Consider the following 10677-nt stretch of genomic DNA (forward strand, 5'->3'; position numbering starts at 1 on the left):
TGTTACAATGGGATTATGCAATTTTTGTGGTGAAATGTCTTTCAACTATTCATTTAATATCATTGGGTCAACAATTACATTTTTGTAGTAACATTTCTTTGAAGCACACAGTCTGAGCTCTGATGCATCCACTAACACAGATAAAACAACACAATGTTTTGTGGCAAATAGTTTTTTTCCCCTAGGCCTAAGATAACACTTGTTATAACTATGAAATTATTGGACTAAGGCCTCATGCACACGGCCGTTGTTTTGGTCCGCATCCGAGCCGCAGTTTTTGCAGCTTGGATGCGGACCCATTCACTTCAATGGGGCCGCAAAAGATGCGGATAGCACTCCGTGTGCTGTCCGCATCCATTGCTCCGTTCCATGGTCCGCAAATAAAATATAACCTGTCCTATTCTTGTCCGCGTTTTGCGGACAAGAATAGGCAGTTATTTCAATGGCTGTCCGTGTTTTGCATACCCGCAATTTGCGGACCGCAAAACACAACGATCGTGTGCATGAGGCCTAATATGTAGGAAAAAACCTTCTGATGCAGTATTCAGTTCTCTAACATGGATAGAAAAATGCAGTGCTTCCAGTGAACTAGACATTTAATAACATGGGTATAATGGTGTTATTGCCATTAAAATGATTTTGCTATAATGCAATGCATTAAATAACACGGATATAATGGACTGAGAAAAATGTGCAATTGCTCAGCAGCAGAATGCCATTGGGGTGCTGGCAATTAAGCCTATGTAGAAACTTGAGGTTTTGAATGAAAAAAACAAAACAAAGCTGTTTTATTTATTTTATGCACTTATATAGCACAACTATATCCCGCAGCGCTTTACAGACATTAGCATCCAACTGTCCCCAATGGGACTTACAATCTAAGTTCCCTATCACTATGTCTTTGGAGTGTGGGAGGAAACCGGAGTACCCGGAGGAAACCCACGCAAACACTTGGCCTTTATTAAAAATATTGAGCTGTTCAGTCACAAAGGGTTAACTGTTTTTCTAACTGTGTGACTGGTACTTTCACTTTCCGCTGGTCATCTAATAAACCTCATCTCTAAACTACTGAGAGGTCATAAACACTTATTTAAGCCACATTCTTATCAGTAAGATAAGGACTGTGCTTTAACCCCTTAAGGACCGGGCTCATTTTCACCTTATGGACCAGGCCATTTTTTGCAAATCTGACCAGTGTCACTTTGTGTGAATAAAACGCTTTTACTTATCCAGGCCATTCTGAAATAGTTTTTTCGTCACATATTGTACTTCATGACACTGGTAAAAAAAAAAAAAAAAAAGGATTTTTTTTTAAATACTAAATTTACCAAAAATTTGTTTTAATTTCTCTACTTCTATAATACATAGTAATACCCCCAAAATAGTTTTTAATTTACATTCCCCATATGTCTACTTCATGTTTGGATCATTTTGTGAATGCCATTTTATTTTTAGGGGACATTACAAGGCTTAGAAGTTCAGACGCAAATCTTGAAATTTTTCTGAAAATTTCCAAATCCCACTTTTTAAGGACCAGTTCAGGTCTGAAGTTACTTTGTGAGGCTTACCATAATAGAAACCACCCAAAAATAACCCCATTTTAGAAACTACACCTCTCAAGGTATTAAAAACAGATTTTACAAACGTTAACCCTTTAGGAGTTCCACGAGCATTAATGACAGGACCCCCTCGGCATTGTCACAGGGTGCCTGCTGAATGATTTCAGCAGGCACCCCGTTCTGATCACCGCCCGCCGCACGGTGGTGATCGGAAATACACAGGGCGTACCTGTACGCCCTGTGTCCTTAAAGCCTCGGAAATCAGAGCGTACAGGTACGCCCTGTGTCCGTAAGAGGTTAATGAGTATTTATAAGGTCAGAGAGCAGAGATAAACTGTCTGCTCCTCAGATGACGAAAATGACAAAAGGTCCACAGGCAGCTAGTAGAGCATGTCAGCTCTGTACAGAAAAAAGGATTCCATATTGTTAATAAAGGCCAATTGAAAAAGTGATTTTTAGCTCAAAATAAATATAATGCAATAATTTAAAAAATTGCCCCGAAAGGTGTACATAGCCTTTAAGCAGTTTGTCCAGCCCCTTACTCCCTCAAAGCTTTCCCTAAAATCTACACAAATATTTCTTTTTTATTCTTTCCCTGTCACATTAAACTAGTTGCGTGTGCCTCTGTATACTCTAAAATAGTTTTTTGGCAAACACTGCCAGAGACCCTTCCACTCATCACCAGCTCAACACAGTATAGGGTTTGCTTCGTCTGCCCACATGTCTCCCTGCCTGCTGCCATCCCTGATTTGCTGATAAAGCTTTATGTCAGTCTCTGAACCAATCAGGGCAAGCTCTTCCCTCCAATTCCTCTCTGTGTCATATGACCATCCTGCTTTCTTCCTCGTGGTTTTTGCCTGCTAATTCTCACGGTCCAAAATCTTTTGGGAAATTTGTAACAAATCCGATTAGTTTAGAATTGATGAGATGCCATATTCAGAAAGTTGCAAATGAAAAAGACCAGTTCAAGCCATTTCCGCATTTAAAGAGGTTATCTGAGAGTAAAAGAGTGGCCCAGAACTGCCCGACCCAGGGTGGGGATGGTGCTCACCCGATTCCCCCCCCGCCCCCCCCCCCGTGTGTCATACACAGGGTGTCCAATCAGACGACCTAACAGAGTATAGGGTAGATTTCCTCTGTCCCATAGTTGTCTAGGCAGGAGGGTATGAATCTTATTTCCTCTCTCATAGTAAATGCATTTACAGCACAATAATAGCCAAAGATGAATACAGAGGGCTGGCTTATCTTTTAAGACGAGGAGAGGGAAATACGGTGCTCATGAAAGGTAGAAGCCTTGGAAACAGAGTTTTTGTTAAAAATTGTTTATTTTTATCAATTAACAAAATGCAGAGTGAATGAATGAAAGAGAGATCTAAATCAAGTCAATATTTGATGTGACCATCCTTCAAAAAAAGCATCAGTTCTTCTAGGTACACTTGCACACAGTTTTTGAAGAAACCCAGCAGAGAGGTTGTTCCAAACATCTTGAAGAAATTACCACAGATCTTCTGTGGATGTAGGCTTGCTCAAATTCTGCTGTGTCTTCATGTAATCCCTGACAAACTTGATAGGGCTCTGTGGGGGCCATATAATCACTTACAGGACTCCTTTACACCGAAGATAGTTCTTAATGACATTGGCTGTATATTTGGAGCCATTGTTCTACTGCAGAATAAATTTGGAGCTAATCAGGTGCCTCCCTTTTATTACCGTATTTTCTGCTTTATAAAATGCCCGCCCCCCCAAAAAGTCAGGGGGAAATGGCCGTGCGTCTTATAAAACAAATACTAGTTTGAAGGATTTATGGAGGAATGAAGTGCTGCCAGTACTTGTCTCTCCCTGATCTTCTCCGGGCTCCATGCTGAACAGTCCTGACAGCGTACAGCGTCAGGATGTGGTGTGCGCACTACCTGATGCTACATGCAGTCAAGCCACAGTGCAGAACAGGCCCAGAGAAGATCAGGCAGCAAGACTGAAGCAGAGACTGCCAGACCTGGAGAGTAGAGGTGGAACAGGAGAGGTAAGTGAATGTATTTGTTTTATTTCTGATGAGCACCTGATCTGAGGTCTGACATGGGGTCTTAACTGCGATACCAAGTACAGCTGCTGTACTATTATGTACAGCGTTGTGCTTGGGGAGCATGGAGAAGGCCGCAGCGCTCACAGGAGCGCCGGTGCCTTCTCAAACAGCTGATCGGTGAGGTTCCCGGGTGTCGGACCCCCACCTATCAGATACTGATGACTTATCCAGAGGATAGGTCATCAATATTAAAGTCTTGCAAAAACCTTTTAATGTCAGCTTATCTCCTATGAGAAGAAAGGATCAGGCACATCACCATGAAAATGCAAAGTAATCTGCAGGCACTATGGTATAGAGCAGGAGGAGCTGCGCAGACTGATCTATAGTTTGTAGGAAAAGATTCAATAAAACCTGTATTTCATTGATTTAAATGCCTGCTCATTCTGAGTTTTGAAGTCCAGGAGGCGGTCCTATCAGTGATTGACAGCATTCCCTCTATGACTGTGTATATAGAGATAGCTGTCAATCACTGATAGTACCGCCTCCTTGACTTCAAAACTCAGAATGAGCAGGAATATAAATGTATAAATTACAAGTGTTACTGAATCTTTCCCCATAAAACTATGTATCAATCTGCTCAGCTCCTCCTGCTCTATAACATGCTGCCTTCAGCTCAGACACCATGTTCAAAGTGACAGGTCCCCTTTACAGGTAACCTGTTACTACGTTATAGAGCAGAACAGACTGATGTATAGTTATATAGGAAAACATTTAATATTACCTGTATTTCATTAATTTACATTCCTTCTGTATCTTTGCCTTTAAGTCAAGGAGATGGTCCTGTCAGTGATTGTGCATACAGAGATAGCTGTCAATCATTGATAGGACCGCCACCGTGGTCCAGAATAAGCTATATAACTATATATTAGTCTTTTATGCTCTATAACATGCTGCCTAAAGATTGCACTGCATATTTAATGTGACTGATTTGTTTTAATAACAAGTCAAAAGGGTCCAGATATGTCGAGGAATACACCAGCGTGCTAATTATGACAACAGTAAAGCGCCCATACACCATCAACAGATGCTGGCTGAACACTTGTTCTCCCAACTCCGCCATACACATTGATGCTTGGCCAAGCATGTATCAGTTTTTAGTGTGGATATAGGAGAATGCCCCTGTCAAATATCTCTTATGTCCCAAGAGAACAAAAGGATCGCATGCTGAAATTCAATTCAGCCAATCCTTCTCTTCGCAATATGAATTGCAGGGGGAGAGTCAGGAGCTCCGCATGCACATTAGATTGTTGTCCAGCCCCAACGAAAAACATTAAACGGGTGCCTCAGATTGATGCCATACAGTAGCATCTGTTCACCATAGAGTTTCATTGTAAAAAACATATACGTTTATTTGTTACCGGACTGTGCAGGATCCAAGAACGTGGTGTGCTGTGTTTCTGTATCGTATACGTCAAATGGAGGCATAACACGTCATGCGAACCCACCTTAAGATAAGCCTTTTTTGTCATATCAAATTTTTGGTTCTTGGGTACTGATTTTTCGGTGATGCTCTAGGGTGCGTGCTGGTCTGGTCTGCTAAAGCTAGTGAATGACTGTATTACATGAGTGTTAGTAACCACATAGGCAACCACAGATAAACATCCTTCCAAACGCTCCAGAACAAACTGAATGAAACTTCCACAAATAAATGTTTTTGTGAAAACAACTTTTTAATTTTAATATATTTTTACAACAACCTAGCAATGTTATATAACACTTGTTCAAATGTTTCCTCTTAAAATATAGACAGAGATAGCCATTCTCCTCTGAAAATAATAAGGGTTAATAGCGACAACGTCCTCTAGTTAAAACTAACGATATGAAATGTACACGGGCTCATTCATCTGCTAGACACATGGAATGCTTACATATTGCATTAGTAACACAAACACAAAAATACTGTTTTTTTTCTTCATATTTTTGCATAGTACCTTATGACCCAAGTTTCCACTGGTTGCCATGCAAAATCGAGGTCTGTCACCAACTACCGATCAAGTAATGATGGGTGTGCACTTGTCAGGGTTGTAACTTAAGGATCTTCTCTCTAGTTATTCGCTGTCCAAATGATGGCTAATCTATAGTCAGCCGCTATGCTCTTCATGCTTTCTACAACTCAAAATGCTATTGTGAAACCTTTACAAACATATATATATATATACACAGTACAGACCAAAAGTTTGAACACACCTTCTCATTCAAAGAGTTTTCTTTATTTTCATGACTATGAAGGCATCAAAACTATAAATTAACACATGTGGAATTATATACATAACAAACAAGTGTGAAACAACTGAAAATATGTCATATTCTAGGTTCTTCAAAGTAGCCACCTTTTGCTTTGATTACTGCTTTGCACACTCTTGGCATTCTCTTGATGAGCTTCATGAGGTAGACCCCTGAAATGGTCTTCCAACAGTCTTGAAGGAGTTCCCAGAGATACTTAGCACTTGTTGGACCTTTTGCCTTCACTCTGCGGTCCAGCTCACCCCAAACCATCTCGATTGGGTTCAGGTCCGGTGACTGTGGAGGCCAGGTCATCTGGCGCAGCACCCCATCACTCTCCTTCATGGTCAAATAGCCCTTACTTTCAAAGTTTTCCCAATTTTTCGGCTGACTGACTGACCTTCATTTCTTAAAGTAATGATGGCCACTCGTTTTTCTTTACTTAGCTGCTTTTTTCTTGCCATAATACAAATTCTAACAGTCTATTCAGTAGGACTATCAGCTGTGTATCCACCTGACTTCTCCTCAACGCAACTGATGGTCCCAACCCCATTTATAAGGCAAGAAATCCCACTTACTAAACATGACAGGGCACACCTGTGAAGTGAAAACCATTTCAGGGGACTGCCTCTTGAAGCTCATCAAGAGAATGCCAAGAGTGTGCAAAGCAGTAATCAAAGCAAAAGGTGGCTACTTTGAAGAACCTAGAATATGACATATTTTCAGTTGTTTCACACTTGTTTGTTATGTATATAATTCCACATGTGTTAATTCATAGTTTTGATGCCTTCAGTGTGAATCTACAATTTTCATAGTCATGAAAATAAAGAAAAGTCTTTGAATGAGAAGGTGTGTCCAAACTTTTGGTCTGTACTGTATATATATATATATATATTATATAGTTACTGATATAAACTAGTGCAGTGGAGACATGGAGCTCCAAGTAAACATCAGCTGGACATGAATGGTTTTGTCTTTCGAGACATTATCTTAATCCTTCTGTAAAACATAAACCCAATGTTCTCATAGGTCCCTTATCTTACTTATCATTCATATAGTCCACCAAAGGTCATTTCATAAACCTACTATTGGTATTGGGTGCTTGCAAGATTATGCAAGAAATTAAATTGACTTTATTGACAAGTGAGGCTTCTTTTAGACTAGGACTTTTCAGTAAACGTGAGAGAAGCACCACTAGATTTAGTGTTATTTATGAATTACATGCTTCAGAGGGATTAGGAGCATAGACCTTATATAATACAAATTAGGGAAATGAAGATAAATATTACAAAAACTCTTGTGATTTCTCACCTTCTGACCATGAAAGTCTATGTGCCAACAAGAAAGGGTGGACAAATCTCAGAAGCTAGGTAGGTTATTTTATGATCTATGAAAGTTGACCTATAGAAGTTCATAAAGCTGAACTCCTAACAACTCAAATTGGCTAGTGAAATGGTCTAATCCAGTATTTTGTCCATCCGTAGCCAATCATGTTGGCTACAGTAGAAATGTTTTAAACTGATAATTTACTGAACGTTTTCAATGTTCAAAGTAAAATGATATTGTAATAATGAATTCTAGCTGAATATTAGACCCTATGAAAAGAGAACATTAAAGGATGACTCCAGTGATAAACTAAAGGTCGGCTCTAGCCAAATAGGCCAATTCAGTGCAGTGAAGCAGAGGCTATAGTATATTACAACACTCAGGATACATTAGGAGATGGCCAGGTGTCTATTTTGCTCTGTAGAATGTAGGTTACTAAGAAAAGGATTCATATCCCAAACCATACAACAGCCATCACAATGCCAGCCTTACCTGCTGTCTAATAAAGCATGCTATCATAAAAGGAACCTGTTCCGACACATGATATAATAAGTAACACTAAGAATTCTTCTATAGAAGAACAGAAACAATACTTGCGTGCAAATGTCTGTCACCTTTATGTCTTAATTCAATAGGCATTGTCTTGTGGGAAATGTACTGCTACTACTGTGGTATACACAAACTGTATGTCTCACAGTGTACCAAAGACACTGAACCAGAAGGGCTTGTGAGTTCTTTAAGTTTAAGAGCTAAAATGAAAGCTCCAGAGGTAGGACCTCCCGGGAATCAGTAAGTTCTGGTATGTCCTTGTGATGTTCCATAACTTGCTCTTGTTGGAAAACAAGATGGTGTCAAAAGAAGGAGCTCTGCTTTGTCTGGTCTGGTGGAGTACAATTTTAACATCTAACAAATGTTAAAAAAAAACAGCAGAACACAGTTTGGATTGTGGGTTAGAATGTTGACTGTAGTGTAATGAAATTATGGAGGAACTCACAAAAGGAAAATTACACTGCCAAGTACTATCTCTAAGGAAATCAATCTGAAATTCAGGAAACAGAAGATATAAATATATGAAATCAAAACTCCACCCAAAATGCTAATTTTACATTCATGAGATCTATCCATACTGCAGAACAGCTGAGCAGAGGGGGGCTGGGAGTCAGACCCCTGCTGATTTTATACTGATGACCTATCCTAGGGATAGGTCATCAGTGCAAAAGTCCTGGAGAATCCCTTTAAGGTATCAGCCACTATGTTTTCATGGATAAATTGTCATATACCTACCGGTTACTCCCATATGTAACGGGTAACATGATGTTTTCACTTTGAAAATCAGGAAATAAATAAATGTCTAGTTCATAATTTCATTATACATTCAGTTATCTGAAAAAGCATACACCTCATGTAAAAAAAAAATGTTTTTGTTTTAACATATGTAGACATAAAACAAATATACACAAACAAAATATAAAGATAAAGGTGGTTTTGTATCAATTTCCAAAGCAAAACAGAGTGGTTTTGCCACAAAATCATGGTCAAAGTTGCAACATCACAGGACTAGGTAAGCAGAGGATCTTGGAGGAACCTATGTTATTTAAAGGGGTTGTCCATCTTTTTTTAAATGATGGCCTATTCTGAGAATAGGCTATCACTAGATGATCGGTGTGGGTCTGGTACTTAAATCGATCAGCTGTTCTGTGTGGCTCCATCACCAGATGTCGGCAACGGAACAACACTGCACGGTCAACATTGTAGAGTTCGTCACTGTAGCACTGCAGTGATGAGAGTTGCCCATTACAATGTTGATGGTGCAGTGCAATTCTGGAGCCGACTTGTGGCGATGGAGCCACACAGAACATCTGATTGGTGGGGGTACCGTACCCCGCAAATCAGTTAGTAATGACCTATCCTGAGGATAGACTATCACTTCAAAAAATGACTGGACAACCCCATTCAAAGTGCAGTTCTCTGAGGCCTTTGGAAAGGTTAAAAATGTTGTCCATTGGCCAGAGGGGCAATAGAATAAAAGAAAAATAAGTACGGTATTACTTAAAGGGAACCTGTCTCCTGCACTATACTACATATAGATTGTGGATTGACTTTTCTTTTTTGGGATGTTAATGGAAAAAAAAAATTTCCACCACTGCTTTTTGCACTTTAAATTTACAATGTAATACCAAATATGTATAGTTTTACTTGATAATTTTTTCTTTTACTAAATTTGCACAAAATGTCTCATGCAAAAAAAGTTACGTTGCCTCATTCCAAGAGCCATAGCTTATTCATTTTCCCTTTGTTTTGTTTAGTGCCAATTTGAGGTACATAGTTTTCTTCCTTAAGGCTGGGTTCACACCTGAGCGTATTCGATAAGCGCTTTTTACAGGCGTTTTTAATGGGCGGAAACAAGCAAATGCCCATTTAGGCGTGTTCCCGCTGAAGTCTATGGGCGGGAACGCGTGACAATACGCCCCAAAAAAGCTCCTGTACTTCTTGGGGCGTAGGGCATTTTTACAGTGCGTTCGTACGCGCTGTAAAACGCTCAGGTGAGAACCATGCCCATAGGGAAACATTGGTTTTTGCCTGTTGAGCGTTTTACAGCGCGTAGTGGGCTGAGCCTGTGGCACAGTCTAATTAGACATACAATCATGTCAGGCTGCCACGGCAATGAATCGCCCCCCTGCGATTGTGTTCCCAGCGGGCTGATGGGGTCAGAGGGAGTCCCTTCCTCTGTCCAACTCCCTGGATATTGTAGATGCAACAATGTGCTTAGGACAGGCAAGGCAATGATAGAGTTATCTACAAGGCTTGTTTTGTAAAAAAAAACATAAGCATTTCACTAGAAGAACCTGATACCAACTAAAGCATGGTAGTAGACATATTATGGTTTAGATCTAGTTTACTGTTTCAGGACCTTGGAAAGTTACCGTCACAGAATCCACTATGACTTTTTTTTATCAGACGAGGGTTGAGAAGAAGACTGAATCTTTGCCAACAGTGAACTCTGCAACAGAACAACGGCCATAAGTATATGAATAAATCAAGTAAAGCAAGAAATAGCTGCCAAAAAAAGAAATGGAAGGTTCTTGAATGGTCAAGTCAAAGCCCAGATCTAAACAATGAAGATTCTGTGGGAGGGCAGTGCATGCCGGATACCCCTCAAAAATAAAAAAGCAGGAAAAAAATATGGGAGAGCAGGAAAAAAATGTTTTCCCTGTTGACGTCAGAGAGTTATAAGAAAACCTACTGGAGGTTGTTTCTGCCAAGGAGGGCAAAACCAGCTATCAGAGTCGCCGTATTTGTAAAATTGCTTTTGGCACTGAATTTGCTATTGCTTTTTATCATCTTTATATTTACATACTGTTTGGATGAATATCAACTATTTGTATGTTCACATATGTTAAAAAAAAATCTAATAGTTTAAGACCATGACTTGTATAACATCATGTTATTATTCAATAACAAGAGGAAGGGCTGTCACTACTTGCTTCC

Source organism: Bufo bufo, chromosome 6 (genome assembly GCF_905171765.1).
Source record: "Bufo bufo chromosome 6, aBufBuf1.1, whole genome shotgun sequence".
Lineage (NCBI taxonomy): Eukaryota > Metazoa > Chordata > Amphibia > Anura > Bufonidae > Bufo > Bufo bufo.